Below are 27,710 nucleotides of genomic sequence, written 5' to 3'. Positions count from 1 at the left end.
TTATTATTGTCAAATTAAACATATTTTGAAGTATATATATTAAAAAGGGATCAGGCTGTTGACATATGATGAATGTCTTCCTGGAGTGTGAATTTTATGAAACTTCTTCGTGTTTATAGATGGCTACCAATGTTTTAATGTTTTAGCATTCTCTTCCATGTTTATATATGTAAGTGGTTTTGCAGTCCTTGCTGTGAAACCATTGTAAGTCATATACCAATGTAACACACGTTTTCTTCAAAATTTCTGAAGAAATAGAGAGCGATATTAAACTTTCTAACACTGCTTTTATTTTTCTGATTATGATCATTTAGCCATGACAAAAAGTAAAAAAGAAAAGAAAAACATATCCTATATTAACAAGAAACAACCATTGTGAATATTTCAGTAACCTAAAATTATTTTATCTTTCTGAGGATATATTTTAAAAAAGACAGAAAAGTTCAGCTATACAACTGTTGGTCTTCTTTATTGTAATTATACAGTTTAGTTATTTTACTGTTGATTGAATAAAAATGACATGAATCTTAATTATTCTAAAGAAACACCATTATCTGCCTATATTTGCTTCTGGGGAAAGAGGTACAGTATAAAACTTTGGCCATTTTCAGTTCCTTGCCCAAATACAGGAAACAACAAGCACAGCAGATGGCTAGGAGGTTTGCTCGATTTTCTTCCACACAAACAGGTGTGGGTGTTGCTTGACCTTCTACGTGCCGGGCTGGATTGCAGAATATGGAGCTTCCAAATAGCTGATTATTTCACATGCTCAGTATATCTGATGTAGTAACTAGTACAATCTTTGAGCTGAGGTATTCCTGCAGACATAAAAGGAGTTTCCAATCAGCTGATTGGATATACTAAGTGTGTTGATTTGGCACCCAGTGGTAATGTTCCATATGGACTGTGTTAGGACATCTGAACTAGATCTAGTGTAGCTATGGGGAACCTGTGTCTCACCTGATATTGCTGGACTACTATTCCCCTCAACCCTGATCATTCACCATGATGGCTGGGACTGATGGGAGGGAGTGCAACATCTGAAGAGCAATCCATCTCTGTTCAACTGCAACAAGGGTAAATCAGTAGAAAGGGGCCACAGTGAGTATGAATTAGTCACAGAACTGAGATGACTCATCTTACTACCATGTAGAGGACTCCCTGGTCCTGAATGGGGTAACTGTGCCCCTGAAGGACCAGGTGTGCAGCCTAGGAGTCATTCTGGACTCACAGCTGTCCATGGAGGCAGTCAATTCTGTGTCCAGGGCAGCTGTTTACCAGCTCCATCTGGTACGCAGGCTGAGACCCTACCAGCCCGAGACTGTCTTGCCAGAGCGGTGCATGCTCTAGTTATCTCTCGCTTGGACTACTGCAATGCGCTCTATGTGGGGCTACCTTTGAAGGTGACCCGGAAACTACAACCAATCCAGAATGCGGCCACCGAGACCATATAACACTGGTCTTGAAAGACCTACACTGGCTCCTAGTACGTTTCCAAGCACAATTCAAAGTGTTGGTGCTGACCTTTAAAGCCCTAAATGGCCTCGGTTCAGTATACCTGAAGGAGCGTCTCCACCTCCATCGTTCTGCCGGGACACTGAGGTCCAGCGCCGAGGGCCTTCTGGCAGTTCCCTCACTGCGAGAAGCCAAGTTATAGGGAACCAGGCAGAGGGCCTTCTCGGTAGTGGCACCCGCCCTGTGGAACACCCTCCCTTCAGATGTCAAAGAGATAAACAACTACCTGACATTCAGAAGACATCTTAAGGCAGTCCTGTTTAGGGAAGTTTTTAATGTGTGACATTTTAGTGTATTTTTGGTCTCTGTGGAAGCCGCCCAGAATGGCTGGGGAAACCCAGCCAGATGGGCGGGGTACAAATAAATTATTATTATTATTATTATTATTATTATTATTATTATTATTATTATTATTATTATTATTCTAAGTGGGATTCTGCTATGACAGAGACAGCTATTTTAGTGCAACCCAGTGAGGCAGATAAATGTTAGCTATTTACAATGATCAATAATTGTCATGTGTAACTGATTGGCGGAGATTTCTGCTTCTGTTTGCCTTGCACAAAGTGACTAAGGCAGCAATCCTATATCTACTTACATAGGATTAATCCCCACTGAACACAATGGGATTTACTTCTGCATAGATATGTATAGGATTACACTGTTAATCTGTGACAACAGAAGCCAATATGTGACATTGTCACATTAACACATTTAGGATTAAGATGATTTCAGTAGACCCAAGAGAGTTTACTGCAGAATGATACCATAGTTTGAATTGTAAAGCACTAAGAGTTGCAGGCAAAGTATCAAGTTTCTTTTCAAAAACAAAAACCCAACAGTAGTCATTTGCTTCTAGCTCATGGGACTGCTGCCATGAAAGGTTTGAAAGATCAGAGCCTTGCATGGTTTAAAGGATTTTATTTGCTATATTGCCCTTGTACATGATTCAAGTCATTTTGATTTTCATTCATTGAGACTGACTCTCTATGAAAGATCAGGAGGATGTTGTTTAGTGTCTAAAAGGGATTCCTGAAGCCTTCAGATATCATCAGATAGGCAGCACTTGTCCTAAGGACTGTCTTTATTCTGAATCTGGTGGCTTTGTGGCACTTAAAGTAAAGGAGTAGTGGCTACATTATCAACAACGATTAGCTTTTGATGTTATTAAAAGTGGGAGACAGCTACACAAGACAAATGAATTCATTATTTTCCATTTAGTTTGTCATGTTTCCAAGAACTGCATGGCATATCAAGCTGTGCTTGAATTTCTAGATGTATTAAATATTTTTAAAAGACAATTCTATATCAGATGGGTGGGGAATAATAATAATAATAATAATCCTGTAAGTATTTTGGAATAATTTCAGGCCCACTTAACATCATAGAACATACAACCTTACTTCTTTTAAAGTGATGAGATACTACAAATGGTTTTTCGATAATGTTTAAAACTTATTTTTTCCAAAAAAAATTAGGGCTGTTGTACACATTGACATTACTTGTTTTCAGGGGCAGAAAATGTTAGTTCCAAGTGCATCAACAACAGTTTGAAGATAAATGTATCACATGGGTACAATTGTTTGAAAGCCAGGATTGGCTGTGGCACCCTGTCAAGGGTATCTTTGAAAAACCTGGCTTTGTGCTGTGTAATGTGTGAAATAACCAATGAGGATACTATTACCAGTCAACTTTAGTGTATTTTTCCATGTAGAAACTAATCAAAAAATTGCCTGGGGAGGGGATTGTGACAACATCAGATTGTTTAATATCCACAACTGTAATTCCTTGTAATGGTTTTAATGAGTTATTTATACACGTGGCTTTTTTTTACTTTAAGTAGCAGAAACTTGGCATTCCCCCTCCATGCATGCAGCAATACTGATCTACATGTGGAACAAGACTTGAACACAGAAGATTCAGGAGAATAGTCTACAGACACACAAGACTGCTGTGTCGGAAGCAACCACCACAAGTGGATAGGGGTGTATGCTGACGGATGCTATTGTGTTCAGCAAAGAAGGTCTACCATTTGTGTGTGAATTCAGGCAGCCACTAGCCCCTCTTTCCACGAGACATGTTGTTGGTTTTATCAAAGATGATAGTGCTGATCATACTTTTGGCAAGGCAGATCCTTGAATAAAGGTAGGATATGTGTATCCTGTTCCTAGGCTCTCCTGAATTCTGGATCAGGGCCAATATCCACACCAATTACTGTTAACTCCAATACAGTGAATTACTTATTCTAAATAAGCCTGGACATTGACTGAAATTTATTTCCCCACAACATCTCTGGATAAATGCAGAGATTTTTTTATTATTATTATTAGTTGACTACAGCATGGACAATGTCAATATAGCAAGGTGACCTTGTCAACATAGTCATTATCTGCAGCACTGAAGTAAGCAAATTGTTCCTTTTTTATTTTTTGCCTGCTTCCATCTACTCTAATTGCACGTATTGAGTGCCCAGCAAACAAAATAACATTTGATTTTGTGTTCATAAGTTCTCACTGTGCATGTCTGTTAGCTATAGAAAATGCATGCTGCACAAAGACAGTTAAGAATGCAAGCACCTTTGCATGGTGATGGCGGCCTGTATTGGTCTAAGCTGATATTAAGGACAGGGAAGCCAAAACCATTTTTAATGTTTTGTTTTAACTTTCATTGTAAGAAAGTACTGTCATTTCAAACTGCATACACACTGTACATTTAAAACACATTTCCTCTTCTCCCAATGAATGATAGGAAGTGTAGTTTGTTAAGGGTCCTGGGAATTGTAGCTCTGTGAAGGGTAAATTACAGTTCCCGGGACTGGGGCTTTAAATGTATGGTATGTATGCAGCCTCAGTATCCCCATCAGCATTTCTGCATGATAGTTTCTCAGATTTGCAAATGCACCGCTTGCTCCAATAAGGCTAGGCTATATTTAGCTGCAAGAGGTGCTTCAGACATTCTATACAAGTAAGGGAAATAAGAAGTACAGATGCATGGATAAAAACCATGCACTTTGTGATGCTTTCTGGGGGCTGCAGCTCCAAGCAGATATTTATAATTACATAAGTTCTGTAAAACATTAAAGTTTATGAGGGCCATCGTTTTGGGAAACAAATTAACAATTTAAGGTATGCTCCATGAACCTGCTCCAAGATCATGAAGTACAGTGGAACCTTGGGTTACAGACGCTTCAGGTTACGTGATTTCGGGTTGCGCACCGTGCCAAACCCGGAAGTACCGGAACGGGTTACTTCCAGGTTTCGGTGCATGCGCAGAAGCGCTAAATCGCACTTTGCACATGCGCTGAATCGCGACCCATGCATGTGCAGACCCGGTGCTGCAAATTGCGAACGCTGTGGGTTGCAAACGTGCCTCCCGCATGGATCAAGTTCACAACCCGAGGTTCCACTGTATTAGAGAAATGTATAGAAAACTACTGAAGCTGTGGGAAGAAAAGGAGAACCAGCATCCTTTCTACAAATGCATTCCATCTTGTGCCTTGCAAATTGTGATTTTCTTTCCCCTAATTAATGTTTCTCAAATGAGGCCAGGAGGATGTTTGGGAACAATTCGAATCCTATGAGAAGCTATTTTCCCAAACTGTTGAATATTGAATTCAACAACAACAATTCACGATAAGGATTTGAGAAAGGAAAGATGAATGGAACATAATAAAGAAAATTGATTTTGTAAGAAGTTGTTTATTGTTGGTGGGTGAGCGAAAAGTCAGAATAGTGTCAGTGTCCATCCTCAACTAGTGTGTGGTGAGGTTTTGTGAGGGAATACGAGTCATAATGGAGGAGTATGAATAGCTTGCTTGGCTAGCTAGTTAGAAGACGAGCAGGTGGGTCTGTACCCACCCCCACCCTGCACCCCCAAAAACATTACTAACAAACCTGATACTCTGCGATACATTTCCTCTTAAAATTAATAGTCAAGAGCGAGTCAGTAAAACTGTCCCTCTCTGCACCAGTTTAGAGTACCAGGCATACTTGCACATGCGTAGAGGGAGATCGCCAGTTATGTTAAAGGAGGAAATTGATCCATCTGTGCAAAGTGGTGCACATGGGGATTGGCTCCCTCTGCTATAATGGATGTTGGAGCTCCAGCATCAGATACCTGGATCAGAGCACCTTACTAATTCCTACTTAAACGGCTCCAATATTATGGCTTGGCATTTCCCTCTAATTGCTGACTGAATGCAAACAGTTCAGGTTTGCTGGAAAATTCAACATGCTCATTTTTCTCCTGAAAATTGCTCTGTCTTTCCAGCTCCTACTTATTTACTTCTAAATGCTCTGAATAAAATATTATGGCAAACAACCTTTAACTAGCCAGCTCTTCATATACCTGGGGGCCAAGTGATCCCAGCAGTCATTATCTGCCTTCCTGCATTATGCATTCCTCAGATTCCAGACAATGTATGCTAACCCACCACTTTCCACAACATCACCTCAAATAGATTTGCTTGTGATGAACTTGGCAGAAAATTAATCCAGTTGACTGTGAAGGATTTCTCATCTTTTAAATATTTGCTTTCGCTTACCAGCTCACTTCCTCCTATGACATTTCAATTAGCGGCCATTCAGAGTCTCTCTGACTTTGGAAGGTCATTTTACTTTTGTTCCTTCTTGTTGCATTTTCCCTCTCAAAAGTTAGCTTGGCATTCCCTCCCCCTGTCTCCACATTATATTCTTTTTATGGAACGGAAATTTGATCAAGTCCATCAACATCTTAATTTAAAGGCTCTCTGATCAAAAGCCTGTGAAAACATGGCTGCAAAGAGGGGGAGGCAGCTGGGTACACTTCCCACGGGCCTTGGAGGGCTAAGTTGGCCAGGGGGCCCTGCCAAGGGCCTACCAAACTTATGGTGTCATGCCAAGAATGCCCCGTGTCCCCCAGCTGACCGGGGGCTTAAAGGGCAAAATAGCCATGGGCAAGATAATCATGCCTGTCTGTATGCACTGCAAGGCTTCAACAGTAAAATCTGGACCTGAATTACTGTGTACTAGCATGTAACGTCAGATCAGATTAGGTGCCACCATGACGGCGCATCTTATGGACAAGACTCCTGCCCTGGGCCTCAGACAAGCTCTGTATGGGCTTGTGTAAAAGTGATTTGCTTTGTTTTCCTCAAAATAAGACAGCTAGTTATTTTCAGCTTTCCTTTATCACTTACAATAGACTTTCATTCATATTTTATAGTAATGGTCTTCAAAACAATCTGAACTGGAATCTGCCCTTTCTGCCACTTTAGTAATTAGTAATGAGGGGTGGCCAATGTAGTGCCCTTCTGGCATTTTGGACTACAACTGCCATCATCCCCAGCTAGCATGGCCAGTGGTAAGGGATGGTGGTAATTGTCCACAACACCTGGAGGGCACCACATTGACTATCTGTGAATTATATTCATCTCTGTTCATTAAACATTTAACCTGTACGTCTGAAGATGTTTTTATAGTATACTCCATTCCTTTCCATTTTCCTCTCCACCACCGCCACCCTGTACTCATAGGTCTCCTATATATTTCCATTCATTGACCTATAATAGTATTTGAGTGTGTGTTGGCTTTTGATAGGAATCACACAAGGCTTACCTTGTCCTATACTTTGCTTCTAAGTAACTTAGATATGGGATGAGTAGCATGTGCATTGTTAACATATAAAAATAAGATAATGGGGAAAAGGCAGTAAATGTGGTAGGTCAAATGAGATCAAAATGGTTGCTGGGTGGACAGAGTGATCTTATAGCTTTCAAATATATTTTCTAAATCACATTAAGTCACATTAAGACATCCTCTGCACAATCCACTCTCAGATATTTTCAGTGGTTGTCAACAATTGGCTGAACAGAAGAGTCATCCATTTGTGGGTCTTCACTGTGAATGAGTATTTTTAGGTAGAAAGGGACCTGATGCAGTAACTTAGAATTTTATGAGTTGTATCAAATGCTGCACCTATTCAGAGTAAACCTACTGAAGCTAATGGACATGATTAACTTAAGCATATTATATTCAATGGGTCTACTCTAAGTAGGACTCAGATACAATCCTATACTTTTACAACTCACTTTTTTACTCTTTGGCTAGTTCATACTTACAAGCTTACAAGCAAAGGTGGCTTTTAGGCAATCAGATATTTAATTCATGCCCCTGCTTTATTATTTAGGAATCTTGAGGCTTAGCAATAAATACAATCCGCATTTCTCCACTTTGTTTCATTTGTTTCTCTTGGGATAGGCCCTGAGCATCTGGACTTTATTAAAAGCCGCCTCTTTTATCCTTCTTATTCAGTTCTGCCTGTTCTAAGCACTGCTCCTGTTCCACCAAGGTTTTCCTCCCTAAAGGTTTCTCTGACCATTTGACTACAGCAGCTGCAACTTCTGTCTCTTTTCCTCCATCAGGTGCCAACAGCAGAATTTTGTCATGCAGCCACTAGGAGTTAATTACTGACTGGATACAGCAGCCAAGTTTGAGGCCAGTCAGAATGAGGTTTTTTGGGTTTTTTTACCCCGTCTTGCCTTTCTTTAATACTTTCACATTCCTGCATATTTGCTCCCTCTGTTGATGTGTCCTAATCTCATAGTTGGGATTTTCTATGACTTGGTGAGAATTGGTATTGTGTATTTAAGTATGATTGGATTTCTTATCATCACCAGAGTACCAAGTCTAATCAACCTTCTTTATGATGGGCAAGATCTCCCTTATAACCATAATATCCTGAGTGTCTTCAGTACCTACAAATACTGGTAGAAAAGCAGAGGAAACAAAACAGCCTGCATAGCCAAACTTTTATTTTGCCTTGAAGGGGGATGGACTTCCAGAACAGATAGCAGAGCTGATCTGGTAGATTCTGTTTGTTAGAGAAGCTATTTCCCTTCTAAGGTCATGTTTCCTTCCAAGTGTGAGAGCTACAATTCCAGTGTGGTTTAACCACCAATCCTTCCCAGGGAACTCTGGGAATTGTAGCTCTGTGAAGGGAATAGTGGTCTCCTAACAACTCTCAGTACCCTCAACATATTACAGTTCCCAGGATTCTTTTGGCGAAGCCATGACTATTTAAAGCAGTATGATAGTCCAGTTTACTCCAGATCACCCCATTCTGTGGGCATGAAGCTGCAGGTTGTTACACCAATGGATTGTTTGAAATAGGGTTTTCCCCTACACCGCATCCCTAATTCATCCGTGTGAGCTACTGCAATATTTAAAAGCAGATTTATTCCCACCAATGAAGTAAAACTTCCAGGTATGAAAAATCATTGAGTTTCCATGGTTTTAATATTACCCTCGTATCAAAGCTAATTGCAAAAATGTTGTACTTCTTCTAGAGGCGTATACAGGCTAATAAAAGATAATGATGCCCCATTTCTCAGTCAACTAACTTTGTTGCTTTCCATTGAAGTTACTATTTTTTTTTATATATATATATTATTTTTTTGGTGTTTGAGGGCTGGACAGAAGCTAGTAAACTACTTATTGTGATAAGAATTTATAGGAATGTTACCATTTTTCTAAATGGCATGAAGCTCTAATCTGTTCCCTAAATTCCCTAAGTCATTTCACACTGATGGGCAGAATTTCTGTGAAGCAAGGAACTTGAATGGGTTTTGGGAACTGGTGCTGGTACTTTAGTGACCTTTGTCCTATAAGGTCTTCTCTTTACCACACATACTGCATTGCTTTTAGGTAAGAAGAAAGCCTGTAAATCCAGTCACAAGGCCAAAATGGCTACAGAGATTCACTTGAAGACTTGAGGGTGCCCTGGTTTTGCTTAAAGTGATTTCTATGAAGCTGTATCTCTCATTGTGCAGTATTGAAAATGATTAACTGTGATTAATCCTGCTCATGCTGGGAAAAGCTGTCTGAATGCCCCTGTCACCCATGAATTTGTTGGAGTTTGTGTTATTTTTGTATAACGTAAGTAGTTAAGAACTGCAGCAGACAGGAAATAGAATGCAAAGTTTGGATTAAATAATTTTATAGTCTATTAGAATATTACAGGGATTATATGGGGGTAGGGAGAGATCAAATAAATTATAGCATTTGATAGCCAGAATATTAATATACACTGTGAGTGGGCTCTATAAAAAGAGATCTTCCACTCAACTCTGATTTGAATGACAAATTGCCCACCTTAGTTTCTATTTGAAGGCTATCCTCGTAGCAAATATTCATTTTGCTAGCTTTTATAAATGATAAGTACATTGTCCTAGAGATTTCTGTATCCTCCTCCTCTACCCTTCCTGAAGTGTACAGTGGGTCAGGCCTCCTCAATCATTCTGTCAGGTACATTGCTGTTAAGGAACGAACACTACTATCCATTGTTTCCCCTTGACGCTGATTTAGACTTGGAGTCCATTCTTTGAACTCGTGACTTTGGAAGCAATTTTGTTTTTCTTTATCTGTTGGTATAATGCTTTCACACTATGCACAAAAATATACATAGCTGAAAAGGAGAGTGGGGTGGAATACCAAATAAACTTTAGTTCTTTGTAAATTAAAAAGAAATAAGTAAATGTCATCTTTTTGTGGGGGGTCAACAATTCCATTACAGGATAATTACAAATGCTTTGACTGTCTGGAAAGAGGCTGGGAAGAGGCAGTTAAGGAACATTGCATCCAATTTCTGATTGTGGCCTGGCAGACCAAGCAATAGACGGGTGGCCCTTTAAAGCAGCACACACGGCAACTGGCACTGCGCAACTGGATAGGGCGTCCCTCATATAGAGAATGAGCAATGGCTGTCAGATGGAAATGGTTATGTGAACAGAATGGCACACTAGCCATCTGCTCATAGTTTCTTTCTTGCTATCAAAATCCACAGGACAGAAACAAGAGGTGATGCAATTTTTCAACACAAAGCTACGGAAACAGTGGGATATAGAGGGAGATGGCCCTTTGAGACTCCAAACTTTTAAGAAGTTCCAGCCTTTTATGCTGAAACAAAGAACGGGCACTCTAACACTGCTTTAAGGAGCTATCCAATGAAAGTTGGGACTAGCACAGCAATCCTATACACACTTTTACCTGGGAGTGAATCTCAATGGGATGCACTTTTGAGTAGACACAAGTAGGATTTTGCTGTATACTTACTGGGGAGTAAGCCCCACTGAATGCAGTAAAAATGCATTAGAATTTTGCTAAACATCTCACTGGTTTCATTGGAGTTGCTTCACAACAATAAGGATTTTGCTTAATTTTTAATGAAGCCGCCTGCCTGTACCATTAAATTATAGCATCCTGCAGTGAACTGCATGACCCAGGAGCTCAGCAAAAACAGGAGCCACAATTTCTGTGAAATTGAAACTTGAATCAGCCTGATACTATGCACACTTACTTCAGAGCAAGCCCTGTGGAACTCAGTGAACTGAACATTTGCTATGTATGGCAAAAGCCAAAGTTTTGTGAAATTTGCTCAATGAATAATTTACAACTGATTTCTTGGCCCTGATTGAGGAATCGGTAAATAAAATAATAGTGTGCACGCTTTTGTTGAAAAACGGATCATAAACATCCATGATGCTTTTGAAGAGCACCTTTCTGAGAAAACATGAAGAAGGAGTAGGATGGTTCCAAGCTCACTATTAAGATGTAAGTTACTCTGCCCTTGACAGCACATGAGACATTGGTTCAGAGAGTACAGGACATTTGTTTGGTTATCATATCGAAGTTGTGTGATAGCCTACTTAATACCTCCATCAGTACTACTAAGGGTCTTTAAAGTGTCTGGGAGAAAGATGTGGGTGTGGAAAACAACAATGCAGTGTGGAATAGAATCTACAATTGGAAACCTTTCAGGTCTGTCTCTGCACAAGTCAGAGAAAATTTCATTAAATTACTGCAACAGTGCACCTGGTGGGCAAGGGTCTCATTGATGCTGAAGAGGGTGTCCAGCTAGAGGTACTACGTACATCTTTGGTGGGAATGTGTGGAAGTGAAGAATTTTGGGAAGAGAGTACTTTGACAAATGGAGGTCATCAAGAGAGAGAGAGAGAGGCCATGGGCTGTGCCTGTTATCTATAGTCATGGGTGAGAATGAGAGAACTTTATGTAAGATACTGGTTTTGCTCATGATTGTGGCAACTAGGCCTGTTGCAACACAGTGCTGGAAATATGAATGCTGCATGTCCATTGACAAATGGCATGACAAACTGCTCTGCCTCCGATGGAAAACCTTACACAGCGTCAGCATGTTATTTGAGGTCAATCACTTTGAAACAAGGCAAAGCTCTATTTACTTCATGAACAGGACTGATACAAGAAGACATATCCCATCATAGCATGACTATATCTTAAAAGCTTGAACTGAACATATGGACTCCTCTGGCATGCAGCATAACCCATAAAAACAGAGAGCAGAAACTGTCTGGTACTGGTTGACAGACGATGTTTAAATTTTCAGTTTCTAAGTTTTCAAAATAATAATTAACTGATAAAAGTTTAAATAAAAGAACAGATACTCTAACAATGCTGTGAGATTCTTTGCTGTTTTCCTACAATAGTCTAACAAAGCACAACCACCTGAATTTGAACATTAAAATGAACTTTTTATAGATTCAAATTTCACTATTTATTTAGTGAGATTAGACATTATTACACTTTTGACTTAAAAAGGAGGGAAAGCATATCCTATTCACAGTCTAGACTCTTAATATGATACTTTAATAGTTTGTATAGAATAAAGCTAGCAAAGGAATAAGTGGAATGTTGAAGCTGACACGAGCTAGCAATAAAGCCTAAATTCCTTATATCCTCCTTTACCAATTATGGTAACTCTTATGCTGCAGGATTCTTACATTCAGGGTCGGGGAAAGCACATACTACAGGTGAGGATTCCAACATTGAATGCTTATTTCTAAAGGGTGGGAGGGGGAGCAACAACAGCTCTGTGACAGAGCACCTGCTTTGCCTCCAGAAGATCCTATGTTCAAGCCCTGGTGTCTCTAGTTTAAAACAATTAGAGATAAGGTCACAGGAAAGATCTCTGCTTGAGACCCTGGACAGTGGCTGCTAGTTAGAGTAAACCTAAGGTGGGGAACATTTTCCAGGCAAGGGCCATATTCCATTCTAGGCAACTTTCCTAGGGCCACATGCCCATGGGGGGGGGGGCAGAATCAAAAGTGGGCAGAGCAACAAATGCAAATGCTACCTTTATGCAGCAGGGTATTTTCAGCACACACTCACACACCCCTCTATCTTCCACCCAGGCAAGCAAGAGGCAATATCAGAGTTCAAGGACACAGTTCAGTCAGGCAAAACAACCTCATGTTGTAAAGCAGAACTGATGAAATAGAGAAGCCTGGGCTATATTTGAAGCCTGGCCCTGAGGTTCCTCCTCTCTGAAGCAAATAATATGGAGCTGGATGACCTTGTAGTATGGCCTGAAATGAGACCGTTTCCTGCATTTACAAAAAGTTATTGTCCAAACAATGGAAAAAGAGTTCTGGCCCAGTGCCACATGATATACCAGGTTTTATGTGTAAGCTCTTTTCTTTAAAGGCAGGGTTAAATCTTCTGACTTTATCTTTGTCCTGAGTTTTAAATACCACCAGTTGGTACAGCCCCAATGCATTAGCCATATCCAGATGTTAAAGTGTAAGTGATGCCCTTTGAGGTATGCACACAGCATCTGAAACAGTTGTCCTGTCAGTTCATGGAACTGCTACTGTATGTGATATGGGACCAGGCTATGGAAAGGTTGCCTGCTCACTTGAATGCTAGGACTATCCTCTATTAAAGGCAACTATCTCATCCCATAATGATCCACACACAGTGTTCTTCTCTAACAGTGCAGGGTGCACCAAGGTAGGAGAGTCAACAGTGAATGTCGTGCAAGGCCTTGACCTCTATCCAGTTGCTTGCTGCAGCATATTAGGATGAAGAAGGGGAGAGGGCACAGCAGCAGTGATATCAGTATAGTACAAACACGCCGGTAGAGGCAGCCAGCACATTAACACTGCGCTGACTTTGGCATGCCCCTCCCACCTTCTGTCCCAGTATGCTGCAGTGACTCAGCCAGACTCAGCCCCACTGTCACATCCGCTGCTGGGCAGAGCACATGCTTTATGTGCAGAAGGTCCCAGGTTCAATCCCTGGCATCTCCAAGCAAGGCGGAGAAAGGCTTCTTCCTGGAACCCTGGAGAGCTGCTGCCTGTCAGTGTAGGTAATATTGAGCTGGATGGCTCAGTAGTCTGATTTAGTAGAAAACAGCTTCTTTATGTCCCTAATAAGCCTCGCTCTGAAAATATTTCAAGAGTTTGAAGGTTTTCATACTGATATTGTAGCATTTTAATTATGTATTTCCCTGCCCCTCCCCTCTGATTAGCTATTGTGCTTGCACAAAACCTTCCAACTTGGTTTAGAAAAATGCTGGTAGTAAAAGATGCTGCCTAGTACACATGAAAAAATCTGTCTGTGCAACCCAGTCCTTGTTTGTGTTTCTCAGTTGCCTCCACTCAGAGGCATTCTGCATGAGACATTAACCTTACATTCACTATCCAGAGCTATTAATTTCACTTGACTTCGTGTCTTAAGGTTAAAATCATTAATCAGAGTTTCTATCATTAGCTCACTTTCCTCTTCTATTAAGTGATTGTGATCACTTACTATTAATGAGTCATGAAGTTTTAATAAATTTTTCTTAGTGCGAGATTGCTAAACAGTAATTATGACACACAAGGTATGGATGGTTTCCTCCTCAATGTAAATTTTTGCCTTATGTTGATTAAAGAAAAACCAGAAAACAACTTGTGGTTTTGAGGTGTCCATCTCTACCATTTTTATAGGCAATTTTAAAAAAAATCTCACACATATCTATTCTTTCATTATTGGTAGATCTGTTGTATATATGGATCTTTATGAATAAGTGTTCTGGTTGTGTGTGGTTTACATAAAACTATTCCAAGCCAAAGAGGCTGATTACAAAGCCCACAATTAAAATATGTAATAGCAAAATCCCATGCATACGTACTTAGAAGTATGTCCCATTGTTTTCACTGGGGTTTATTCTCAGATGTGTATAGAATCTAGTGTTTTATACATTTAGGACATTTATATACTGCTTAATCATTAGCATTTCTAAATGATGGACATAATAATAAACCATACAGAGAATAAAACACTAAGAAGTTATCATAAAGCCAAACACTACCTTAAAATGCCTGCTGGAATAAGAAAATCTTTGACCTATTCCTGAAGTTTTGCAAGAAGGCTGCCTGCCTAATTACAGCCTAACTCTTCCTAGACTTTTATTTCTTTTGCAACTGTAGGTGGGCAACAAGATTAATCTTCACCTTTCCGTTCTAATACCAAAACAGCATAGCAGTAGTCATGTCACAAAAGTCATGTCTGCATATATGGCTTAGATTCCACCCACCCCCCGCCCAAAAGAAAAATATCATGAGGCAACCAACGCCACATGCATTGCTCTGTCTTGGCTGGTTCTTCTGTGTTTAATTGACTGTTTAACACACAACTGCCACCCTTGCACCCATTTAACCATAGGATATATAAATGTGATATAAAAAGAAGCTACCCTGGACCATGAAACAATGTGAAAGGTGCATTAGGAAAACCTAATTTGTGCTGTTTGTAGCTTTACTCCAGCTTATATTTATACCAATATTGGTACTGTGTCTCATTAGCAGTCCACATTTTATTAGGACCATTACGCAGGCATTTATTGATGCATAGGAGCCAAATGATCTGGACGGAACAAATGGTAGAAAGGGCTATAATTGTGTCCAGATGGATTCACTAGTATCTTTGAAGACATTATGAGTGCTGTGACTGCTGGAGAATTTGCATTTTGACAGTCTGCTAGAACAGTCTGATAGAAGCTGTATTTCTAATGTCTGACCTCAAATAGTGTCTTTTGATTAACCCAAACTTAGCTTTTCTTATCTCTGGAAAGGTCTCACATCCACAGAATCACTACTTTGAAAACTTTTCTTCCAGAGTCAAATGTATAACTTGTCTCATATTATATTGGCCATTGGCAAGAATTATTTATACTATCAGTTGTCATAATCCCTTTCAGAGGACCAGTGAATATGTGGAGGGATTGAGGTCCTTGGGATCATGACCCACTCCTGGTTTTCATGCATTCATCTGCTCTTTCAGATGTGGAACATGTATGCATGAAGGCTCTTCTCCCCACGCAACTTGGTGCCCTGAAAATGCAGAATACACACACACACACACACACACAGAGAGAGAGAGAGAGAGAGAGAGAGAGAGAGAGAGAGAGAGAGAATGAACCTACATGTGCACAAGTTGTATATACATGGGCTCTGTTCAGAGAACCAGGTGGGAAGCAGGAACCACTGACGTGAACCTGACCACTGCCCTACACATTCACTGGTCCTCTGAAAAGCACCTATGCTGTCTGGAATCTCAACTCAGCTTGTTTTCAAAGGTCTGAGGAACTGCTGGCTGTGATCTAAGCAAAGTAAAGCAAGTCACACGGAAGAATCATAGAATCATAGAATCATAGAATCACAGAGTTGGAAGAGACCACAAGGGCCATCGAGTCCAACCCCCTGCCAAGCAGGAAACACCATCAGAGCACTCCTGACATATGGTTGTCAAGCCTCTGCTTAAAGACCTCCAAAGTAGGAGACTCCACCACACTCCTTGGCAGCAAATTCCACTGTCGAACAGCTCTTACTGTCAGGAAGTTCTTCCTAATGTTTAGGTGGAATCTTCTTTCTTGTAGTTTGGATCCATTGCTCCGTGTCCGCTTCTCTGGAGCAGCAGAAAACAACCTTTCTCCCTCCTCTATGTGACATCCTTTTATATATTTGAACATGGCTATCATATCACCCCTTAACCTCCTCTTCTCCAGGCTAAACATGCCCAGCTCCCTTAGCCGTTCCTCATAAGGCATCGTTTCCAGGCCTTTGACCATTTTGGTTGCCCTCCTCTGGACACGTTCCAGTTTGTCAGTGTCCTTCTTGAATTGTGGTGCCCAGAACTGGACACAGTACTCCAGGTGTGGTCTGACCAGAGCAGAATACAGTGGCACTATTACTTCCCTTGATCTAGATGCTATACTCCTATTGATGCAGCCCAGAATTGCATTGGCTTTTTTAGCTGCCGCGTCACACTGTTGGCTCATGTCAAGTTTGTGGTCAACCAAGACTCCTAGATCCTTTTCACATGTACTGCTCTCAAGCCAGGTGTCACCCATCTTGTATTTGTGCCTCTCATTTTTTTTGCCCAAGTGCAATACTTTACATTTCTCCCTGTTAAAATTCATTTTGTTTGTTTTTGCCCAGTTCTCTAATCTGTCAAGGTCGTTTTGAAGTGTGATCCTGTCCTCTGGGGTGTTAGCCACCCCTCCCAGTTTGGTGTCATCTGCAAATTTGATCAGGATGCCCTTGAGTCCATCATCCAAGTCGTTGATAAAGATGTTAAATAAGACCGGGCCCAAGACAGAACCCTGTGGCACCCCACTAGTCACTCTTCTCCAGGATGAAGAGGAACCATTGATGAGCACCCTTTGGGATCGGTCAGTCAGCCAGTTACAAATCCACTGAGAGGTAGCAGAGTCAAGACCGCATTTTACCAGCTTCTTTACAAGAATATCATGGGGCACCTTGTCAAATGCCTTACTGAAATCAAGGTAGGCTATATCCACTGAGTTCCCTTCATCTACCAGGCTTGTAATTCTGTCAAAAAATGAGATCAGGTTAGTCTGACATGACTTATTTTTCAGAAATCCATGCTGACTATTGGTGATCACAGCATTCCTTTCTAGGTGCTCACAGACTGTTTGCTTAATGATCTGCTCCAGAATCTTCCCTGCTATTGATGTCAGACTGACTGGGCGGTAATTATTTGGGTCCTCTCTTTCCCCCTTTTTGAAAATAGGGACAACATTTGCCCTCCTCCAGTCTGCCGGGACTTCGCCTGTTCTCCAGGATTTCTCGAAGATGACTGCCAGTGGTTCTGAGATCACATCTGCCAGTTCTTTTAATACTCTTGGATGCAGTTCATCTGGCCCTGGAGACTTGAATACATCTAAACTAGCCAAATATTCTTGTACTGTCTCCTTAGTTATTCTGGGCTGTGTTTCCTTTGCTGAATCATTTGCTCCAAAATCTTCAGGTCGGGCATTGTTTTCTTTATCGGAGAAGACTGAGGCAAAGAAGGCATTGAGGAGTTCAGCCCTTTCTGTGTCCCCTGTTTGCATTTCACCATCTTCTCCTCTGAGTGACCCCACTGTTTCTTTGTTCTTCCTTTTGCTACGAACATACCCATAAAAGCCTTTTTTGTTGCTTTTAACCTCTCTAGCAAGCCTGAGTTCATTCTGTGCTTTAGCTTTTCTGACTTTGTGTCTACACGTGCTGGCTATTTGTTTGAATTCCTCTTTGGTGGTTTCCCCCCTTTTCCATTTTTTGTACACATCCTTTTTTAATCTTAATTCAGTTAAAAGTTCTTTAGATAGCCACCCTGGCTTCTTTAGGCACCTTCCATGTTTCCGTCTCATTGGTATTGCCTGACGTTGTGCTTTTACTATCTCCCTCTTAACAAACTCCCAGCCATCATGAACTCCCTTTCCTTTTAGTATTGCTGTCCATGGGATCTCACCCAGCACTTCCCTAAGTTTTATGAAGTCGGCTTTCTTAAAGTCAAGAAATTGAGTCCTAGTATGCTTGGCTGCTCCTTTCTGCTGTATAGTAAACTTCAGAAGAGCATGATCACTCGCGCCTAATGATCCTTCCACTTCTACCCCACTAACCAGGTCATCAACATTGGTTAGGACCAGATCTAAAATGGCTGTTCCTATTGTTGCTTCTCCCACTTTCTGGACAATGAAGTTGTCTGCAAGGCCAGTGAGGAATCTGTTTGACCTTATGCTCTTGGCTGAGTTTGACGTCCAACAAATATCCGGGTAATTGAAGTCCCCCATTACTACTATCTCCCTTCCTTTTGCATGCTTGGCCATCTGTTCCAGGAAGGCATCATCTATGTCCTCCGTTTGGCTTGGGGATCTATAGTAAACTCCCACAATGAGGTCTCTGTTATTCTTCTCTCCCTTAATTTTGACCCAAATGCTCTCACATTGGCTTTGAGGTTCTAAATCTTGGATCTCTTCACAGGTATACACATCCCTGACATATAACGCCACTCCTCCTCCTTTCTTGTCTGGTCTGTTTCTCTGAAATAGATTGTATCCCCCCATTATTACATTCCAATCGTGGGACTTATCCCACCAGGTTTCAGTGATGCCTATTATGTCATATTTAGTTTGCTGTACCAAGAGCTCAAGCTCATCTTGTTTATTTCCCATGCTTTGCGCATTAGTGTACAGACATTGAAGTCCATTAATCATTCCCCCGTGTCTCTTATTTAAGGATTTTTTCCTCCCACCACTAGGTCCGCGTGCTGTTTGCTCCATTTGGTCTATGACATTTGGATGATCATCTTCATTAATTGATAGACTCCTACCTTCAGGAGCACTGTCTCCCTCCCCCACATTAGTCAGTTTAAAGCCCTCCTGATGAGGTTTCTGAGATTTTTGGCAAAAACATTTCTCCCAACCGTTGTGAGGTGCAGCCCATCACTTGCCAGAAGTCCATCTTCAAGAAACTGCAGTCCGTGATCTAAGAATCCAAACCGTTCCTGTTTACACCATTTGCGAAGCCAGCTGTTCACTTCCACTATTTTCCCCTCTCTCCCTGGGCCACGTCGTTCAACTGGGAGGACAGACGAGATGACAATTTGTGCATTTAGTTGCTTCAATTTCCTGCCGAGAGCCTCGTAGTCTCTTTTGATCTTCTGGAGGCTATTGCTTGCAGTGTCATTGGTTCCCACATGAACCAAGAGGAAGGGGTATTTGTCAGTGGGTTTTATGATTCCTTGCAGTCGTTCAGTTACATCTTGGATCTTAGCCCCGGGGAGACAGCACACTTCCCGAGACATCTTGTCAGGCCCACAGATCACTGCTTCTGTTCCCCTCAGTAGGGAATCCCCTATCACCACTACACGCCTCCTCTTGGGTTTGGTCGGGGTTCTTCCGTGAGCTGTCCGTTCCAAGGTCGCCTGCACATTCCCTGAGGACTGACTTTGCTGCTCGTCTTCATATACCTGATCGACTGTAATGAGGGAGAGATCCTCAAATGGAGTCTGCTCTTCGTCTTCCATGCTAGGGGAGAGGACCTCAAAGCGATTGTGTATTTCTAAACAATCAGAGTGAACCCTGGGCCTCCTACTTCTTTGAGTCACGTTTCTCCATATATCTGGCTCCTGTGTTGATGAACTAGCCTCCTTCTCAGGGGAGTCCCCTGTCTCCTCCTTGGTGGGGACGGTGTGCTCTGTTGCTTCCAAGAAGAGCTCCAGCTCTCTAATTCTTTGGAGCGTAGCTACACGTTCCTCCAGTTGCTGGACTTTGTCTTTTAAAAGGGCAATCAACATGCAATTGCTGCAGGTGAAGCTGCCTGCAACCTTTGGCAAGATGGCAAACATTGCGCAGGAATCGCAGGCGACTGCAGCTGTTCCCTCCCCTTCCATCTTGAGATCGTGTTGTTGGGGGTGGCTACAGAGGTCCTCCATCATGAAAAGCTTGAAGACAGGACAAATAACTTCGCCCACAAAAAAAAAAAACCTAGGTCTCCCCCAACAAACGTTTGAGACTAGCTCCCCTAAATCTAAAAGATGGATATAACTGCTAATCCTCTGCCTCAACAGAAACCCTGCCCCCTCTGACCTTTACACAGGGAAAACAGCTAATCAGCCACAAGAAACACACACACACAAGAAAACCCTTTTTGCTCCTTCTTCAACTGCTGCCCTACAAACTGCCCTACAAAGGGGTTGCTGGTGACGCCTAATTAGTTGTAGAAGGGAAAATCATCTTTTGACCCAATTCATGTGACCATGGGTTACAATGCAATGTGGATGGAGCCCACTCCATATTTCATCAGGCAAAATGGGTTTGGTAATTTGGCCCTGGAAGTCAGATGGTATTCACCTACTACACCATTGGCAGGTCCTTAAAACTTATTCCTATATATAGTTCTGATACAGAGAGATGCTGCATAGAACTGAGACTCTGTATGCTGCCTGCATTCCTTCCTTTAAAGGATGCCAAGTGTCATAGTTCAGAGATTTTGGATGTGTTTCCTTTGTGCCTGGGATAGCAAAAGCCAAATACTGCTAGTCTCATTATCCCAGCTATATAGGCGATTCAGAAGCTCTTGGAAGAAGTAGGAAAAATCTATAAAGTTTATTATCATTCTACAGACTGTCTCATGTTGGCAGAGTTCAGTATGAAACAATATTAACACTTTCAGTCAAAAACTTCTTTGGCAACTAAGGAAGGGCATACATTTAGCACATCCAATGCACATTTAAAGCAGATGACATCCCCCAAAGAATCCTGGGAATTTTAGTTTCCCCCTCAAAGAGCTCCAATTTCCCAGCATCCTTAACAAAACTTAGTTCCCAGGATTCTTTGAGCAAGGTTCTTTGCTCTAAGTAGGTTTTGCGGATTTTCTCAAAGATTCAACATAACTGATTTCTGAGAGGGGATCAAAGGAGGTGAGGGTTCTGGAGGCCAATTCAGAAGAGGAAAGAATTAAGGAGTTTGGGTATGTTTAGCCAGGAGGCGAGAAGAGATGATACTGTCACATAGTTGATGGAGCAAATTTGTTCCCTGTGCTTCCAGAGGTTAAGATCTGAACTAACAGGTGCAAATGGAGGATTTATAAGGAAGAACTTCCTGATGACACAAGCTGCTCAATAGTAGATCGGACTGCTTAAAGAGATGATGGATGCTTCTTAACTTTCCACCTATCTGATTGCCACCTATCTGGGAGGCTATAGCAGTAGATTGCCTGCATCAACAGGGGTTGCTGACCTTTGGGATCCTTTCCATCTCTGTGATTAGAATACAGGCAGCATGCTTGCACACTGTCCCATGTCAAACTCCCTACCAATAGAAAAGAAGAAAGGTTCTAATGTAGCATTTTCTCTATGCTAGTTTAGTTTTCTGTATGCACCAAGCAAAATGGCACCAGGGCACAAGTAAGATAGGATTGGATCCAAGAACACCTGGCAGAAGGCAGGCAAATAGGCAAGCTATATTACAGTATAGTACATCCCTCCACTTGGATGCACCAGTTATCATAAATGTCACTTCCATCCGAGTGTTGCCCACTGACATCCCCACATCTTCCAAATTGATTACATGGGGATTTCCAAAAGTATGAACCCGACTACATTTAAGCCTTTCAGTTTAATAGTACACAGTTATTTAAGCAATCGCTGAACATTAACAGTGGATAAGCAGGATGCCATTTTATCCAAAGTAATCTTTATGCCAAAAAGCATTAATAATGGTCATTTTTATCACTTTGGGTAGGGATGATTAACTGATTAGGCCAATATTGTCCTGTGACTATTGATTGTTTCCAATTATCCTTTCTAGAAAAGCCTAGGTCCCAGCTTCCACTACTTTGCTGTAAGCAATATTGTGAAACCATAAATTCATAATTCTTATCTTTACTGTGCTGAACATGTGTCTTTGTGTGCTTTTTACAAGGCCCTGCAAGGCTGTGTGTTTTGCATTTCATCACTCTCTAGGTACACCTTGGCTTTTAAAAAAATAATGTGAGGTTTTAAGCAAAGAGAAACACCATTTTAATTTGAAACAATAATGCAATACCAAGGGAGTTATGGCTGAAAGTTCATAACCATGTGTCTATCAGAGGTAATTTCAGTTTAATTGCATCTAAAATTGATGACCAGCTAACAAATAGAGAATACTCATAATGGCTTTATTTAAATATCCAAGGTCAGTTTATGAGCAGCTTCCAAAAAGTGAGAAATGTGGGCTGGTGGATTCACCCCAGCTTGAATACTAGCATACTGCAGCAGCTTTCCATTCCAGGGATCCCAATCTACCTCCACCAGTGAATGCCAACGTACAATGGGCTTTTCCAGACAAGATAGCACCCTCTATAAAATCCTTCACAAGAAAAATCTCTTCTAGTTTGTTTTCTGGGCCAGTTTCAGTTGCATCTATGCTTGCAAGCTATTCAGTGCTTAAGTGGTCCTCAAAGATTACAATGTCCATATAAGTTATAAGACATGATATGGTAACCTAGGACACAACAGGGCTTCCTGAATTAACCCCCTCTGTTAATGAGTGAAATGGCTGGCCAAGCAAGAAAAGTGACTCCACAACACCATTGCAATAGCTACAACAGCTTCCCTTTTTATTTTATGAAGTGTTTTTCCTATCTTAGTGCCATCCACCAGTGGGAAAGGGCATGTGAAGATTCCAACATCTTCATAAACCACTTGGATTAAGGAATTGAGGGGATACCAATCAAATTTGCAGATTACACCAAACTGGGAGGGCTAGCTAATGCTGTGGAAGACAGAATCAGGATTCTTGAACTTTGATACTTAGATACCAAATGGATTTCAGTTTTGGTAAGCTTCTGTCCTGTTCATCATTGAACCACCAGATTTTCAACACTATCCTAATAAAGCCTGCTCCTGATGTTTTCCATTTCCACCACATTCACTAAAGTTGGCTTTTTGACTTCCCCATAATGGAGAAGGGCTGTTGTTACTCTGACTACTAGTGACAATCTAAGCTTGACAACCAGCTGATATGGAGCCTTGATGGGCCATGCCTGAGTGACCAGCTGTAATTATGTACATGTTGAAAACACCATCTGACAACATGCTGAAGTACACTAATGCACTGAAAACAATTGCCCTTAAGCAGAGCACTCGACAAAATGAGGTATATAAAATCCCCTGGGAGGACCTTAGCTGTGAATATGAATTTAAGTGCACCTGAAGAGAAAAAACAGAAACAGGCTTGAGAATGAAAAGTGACATGAGTCTCTCCTTGTGTTTATTTAAATCTCCCACTTATAAAACTAGTGACTATTTTACAATCTGCAAAGCCTCTTCACAAAATATCTCAGCCACCTTCTGTCAAACCTCTAGCAGAGGACAGAAACCTTTTGCACAAAGCCCCGTCCCTACAGATCGCCAGGCATTGCTGGGGTTTTTATAAGTGACAGAGGGTGTTTATTACATGGGAAATCACCATATTTTCATAGGAAATTGGTCCCCTCGTGATTTATGTGTGGATTATCTCCATGCCAAAGTAACAGAAGGCTGAATGCTCTGATGATTTAAACTGTGTATACGTTGAACATTTGTAAGCTCAATGTTTGTGGTCAAAATGCCCTAGGATGGTGATGTTAGAAGAAACCAGAGGAACAGATCCATTTAAAAATATTTATTATGAGGCAAATATCACCTTTTTGCAGGAAACTAAGGAGGAAAACATTTAAGGAAACCTTTTGATGTTCATTCCAACTATAGCAATCAAAGCTTCATTTGAACAGGCACAGAGAAATATGCCATAAATCAATAATCTGCATCATATGCTGACTGGAGGAGGGGATGTTATGTAAATATGGCCTGGACACTGGCCATTTGGCAGAAGCAAGGAATTTGTTTGGGTGAAGGGGGTCCATCAAATTAGCAGATTAGAGAGTATAATTTATGGAGAGAGACTGAGGTAAAATACAGTTCTGCCTTTGTTATCAATCCCCTATTCACTAGTCTTGTAAAATACAGTTTCTTAACAGAATCACATTCTCCAGGATGATAATGTAGCCAGGAATTGATAATAAATAATCAAGTGGGAAAGGGGGGAAAAATAGGTTTTTTTCAGGGGGGTCAAACTTGTAGAAGATGTACAGTATAATGTCTGAGGAGCTAATACAGGCTAAGTTCATACCATACATTTAAAGCATATTTAAATGACAGTTCCCAAGAGTATTGGGGGGGGAGGGGGTTCAATATGTGGTGTAGATGCAGCCTTAGGTCCTGCTCCTCAATATCTTTAGCAGCAAGCAGTCTAAATCACCTTCTTAAAGGTAAAAAATTAAATTCCAGTGCTTGTGGGGATTAGGGAGGGTAGAAGGGGGGAAAAACCCATAGGATTTCATTTAAGTGTGAACAATTAGAGAGGATAAATTCTTATTTCATTCCAAAATGCTCTATTTTCTGTTGATACTTCCCTAAATGAAAGAATGATCACACCAAACTATAAGCATACATACAAATGTAAAAGGGTGTTGGAAAGGAATAAAGGAGCAAAAAAACAAAACAAAACAAAACAGGCATTAGAGCGACAGTCAAACAATGCTTCCTTGCAAAAGAAAAGTTATCCAATTGTCCATGTAGAGCAGTTCAACTTCTATTTCATACACAGACGCAGTTTATTCCCCGGGTTCTGTGTTTAAGACACAGTTGGAGGGGCCAAAAATACCACTGGGCTAGCAGAAGGCCCCTTTCAATCTAGATTTTATTTTAAACAGTCCTGGTGCTGGAAGGGAAAAAACCTTGCTGGACTGGGATTGGGAACTTCCCAATTCAGCCTTTTATTTCCTTCTGCCTCAAAGGCAACTCCCACATCACCCATTTACCCCTGAAATGATTTTCTAGGCTCCACTTCACTCTAAATGAAGATACAGTGGTGCCCCGCAAGACGAACGCCTCGCAAGACGGAAAACCCGCTAGACGAAAGGGTTTTCCGTTTTGGAGGCGCTTCGCAAAACGAATTTCCCTATGGGCTTGCTTCGCAAGACGAAAGCCCATAGGGAAATCTCCGGGACAGCGGGGAAGCGCAGCGCGTCTTCCCCACTGCCCTCGGACCTCCTCCGAAGCCTGGCGGGGGGGGGGGGCGGAGAGGTTTTTTAAAAACCCCGGGACAGCGGAGGACTTCGCTGCTGCCTGCCAGCATTTTAAAATCGCCCCGGACAGCAGAGAAGTCCCCCACTGTCCCGAGGTTTTTTAAAATGCTGGCATCTTCCCCGCTGTCCCCGGACCTCTTTTGAAGCAAGGGGCGGCAACGCGGAGAAGCGATCTTCTCCCCTCCGCCCCTTGCTTCAAAAGAGGGGACAGAGGGGAAGGCGCGCGTCTTCCCCTTTCTCCCTGGACCCCTTTTGAAGCAAGGGGCGGCAACGCGGAGAAGCGATCTTCTCCCCTCCACCCCTTGCTTCAAAAGAGGGGACAGAGGGGAAGGCGCGCGCCTTCCCCTCTGTCCCCTCTTTTGAAGCAAGGGGCGGCAACGGAGAGAAGCGATCTTCTCCCTCCGTCCCTTGCTTCAAAAGAGGGGACAGAGGGGAAGGCGCGCGTCTTCCCCTTTCTCCCTGGACCCCTTTTGAAGCAAGGGGCGGCAACGCGGAGAAGCGATCTTCTCCCCTCCGTCCCTTGCTTCAAAAGAGGGGACAGAGGGGAAGGCGCGCGTCTTCCCCTTTCTCCCTGGACCCCTTTTGAAGCAAGGGGCGGCAACGCGGAGAAGCGATCTTCTCCCCTCAGTCCCTTGCTTCAAAAGAGGGGACAGGGGGGAAGGCGCGCGTCTTCCCCTCTGCCCCTCGGAGATTGCGGGGCAGGCAACGGGGAGAAGCAATCTTCTCCCCGCTGCCCCTTGCTTTAAAACAGGTCCGGGGACAGAGGGGAAGGCACGCGTCTTCCCCTTTCTCCCCGGACCCCTTTTGAAGCAAGGGGCGGCAACGCGGAGAAGCGATCTTCTCCCCTCCGTCCCTTGCTTCAAAACAGGTCCGGGAATACCTTCCACCGCCGCCCGGCTTCGGAAGGCTCCTCCGAAGCCGGGCGGCGGGGCAGGAACACCTTCTGAAGGCCGGCGGGGGGCAAAAGTCTTTGTTCCCCCCTGCCTGCCTTCCCAGGGGCTTTTACATCGCCCCGGACAGCGGAGAAGTCCTCCGCTGTCCCGGGCGATTTTAAAATGCCGCCCGCCAGCATTTTAAGATCGCCCCGGACAGCGGAGAAGTCCTCCGCTGTCCCGGGGTTTTTTAAAATGCTGGGGGTGGGAAGAAAAGCCCTTGTCCCCCCCCCAGCCTTCAGAAGAGGTCGGGGGACAGACTGTCCCCGGACCTGATCTGAAGGCGGTTTCCATAGGAACGCATTAATTGATTTTCAATGCATTCCTATGGGAAACCGTGCATCACAAGACGAAAAACTCGCAAGACGAAGAGACTTGCGGAACGAATTAATTTCGTCTTGCGAGGCACCACTGTAAATAAATAAAATACCTTTTCCAGGCTCTCCAGTCTCCACTCAGTCTCCCAGTACGCCTGTCTCCTTCGGTCAATTTTTATCCTTTCCTCCTCAGAGCTGGCTCCAGAAGAAGTCATCCAGTAGTTGCGGCAGGGAGAAGAGGCAACAGGTTTGGTTCCTGCTGCTGCTCTTCTTCATATGTTTTGTTACCTTTTGTGCCCCCCCCCATGCCAGGCTCATATGTGTACTCATAACGAATTGAACTCCCCTAAATCTGCCTCTGCTCATAACCCTTCTCTTATTTAGCCCAGTCCATTTTTTTCTCTTCTTGTACCATCCCTCTCACCCCTGAACCCTGGAGGCAAGAGGTTAAATGGAAGGAGGAAGGCACCTGCCCTGAGAGGTTATGCAATTATTTGCAACCAGCTCCTGCTGTGCTGAAGCTTGCAAACCGCATGCTGTCTTGATCTTAATAGTAATAAAAATTTAAAGGTGCTCTTCCCCACCTGGAGATCCAAGGCCTTCCCCTGCTATTTGGGAGGCTATGGTCACAGGAAAACTTGAATTCAGATTTTCCCTGGGGGTCTGGCAACCCTAGGAAAGAGACCAGGGGCTGCTTCCTCAAGTGTAGACTTTGAATCCTGAAATGCAGTGTGGAGGGGAGCTGGGGAGTTTGTCTCTTTGGCAGGAAATGGTGGGCACCATAGCACCTGCAGGCACCATGTTGGTAAGGCCAGATGTAGGTAATATTAAACTAGGTAGCCTAACTGCCTGATGGGGAGTCCTGCATTCCTAGCACAAAGCTGCAGGTTTAATCCTTGGCATAGTACTGGCAGCTGAAAAGATTTGTAAATATGTGGGGCAGGGAGAAAGGAGGGATACTGAAGACATAACAACTCCCCCTCCTCCAAAGCATTATCTTGAGTTTGGGGGCAGAAGTCAAATTCAAACCCAGGTCTTTGTGGCTTATCATGGCTCACAAGTCGAGTGCCAGCATTGCACCAGGAGTCTTCTTATAAAGACGACTTCTTGCCCAGGCTCTCCCTGATCCATAAGATAGAACTGTTGTTTATGGCGAACACTTTTCTATTTTCTAAATTTCTATTTTAAATCTTTCTTTCTTCTTTTACTCCTTTT

At 42.4% G+C, this 27,710-nt stretch overlaps 1 long non-coding RNA gene across 1 annotated transcript; it reads right to left on the bottom strand.

Annotated features, from left to right (window-relative positions):
- Nucleotides 1–174: 174 nt before the first annotated feature.
- On the bottom strand, nucleotides 175–27,710 carry LOC308586475. The gene is made up of 2 exons (XR_014007908.1): nucleotides 26,609–27,710; nucleotides 175–818 (listed from the first exon to the last, which is right to left on the bottom strand). It is a non-coding gene; the product is annotated as an uncharacterized lncRNA (long non-coding RNA).

The sequence above is a fragment of the Podarcis bocagei genome, assembly GCF_964188305.1.
Source record: "Podarcis bocagei genome assembly, chromosome: 4".
In the NCBI taxonomy this organism is placed as follows: domain Eukaryota; kingdom Metazoa; phylum Chordata; class Lepidosauria; order Squamata; family Lacertidae; genus Podarcis; species Podarcis bocagei.
The sequence above is the reverse complement of the archived record's forward strand: the minus strand, read 5'-3'. Positions and strand labels throughout refer to the sequence as shown.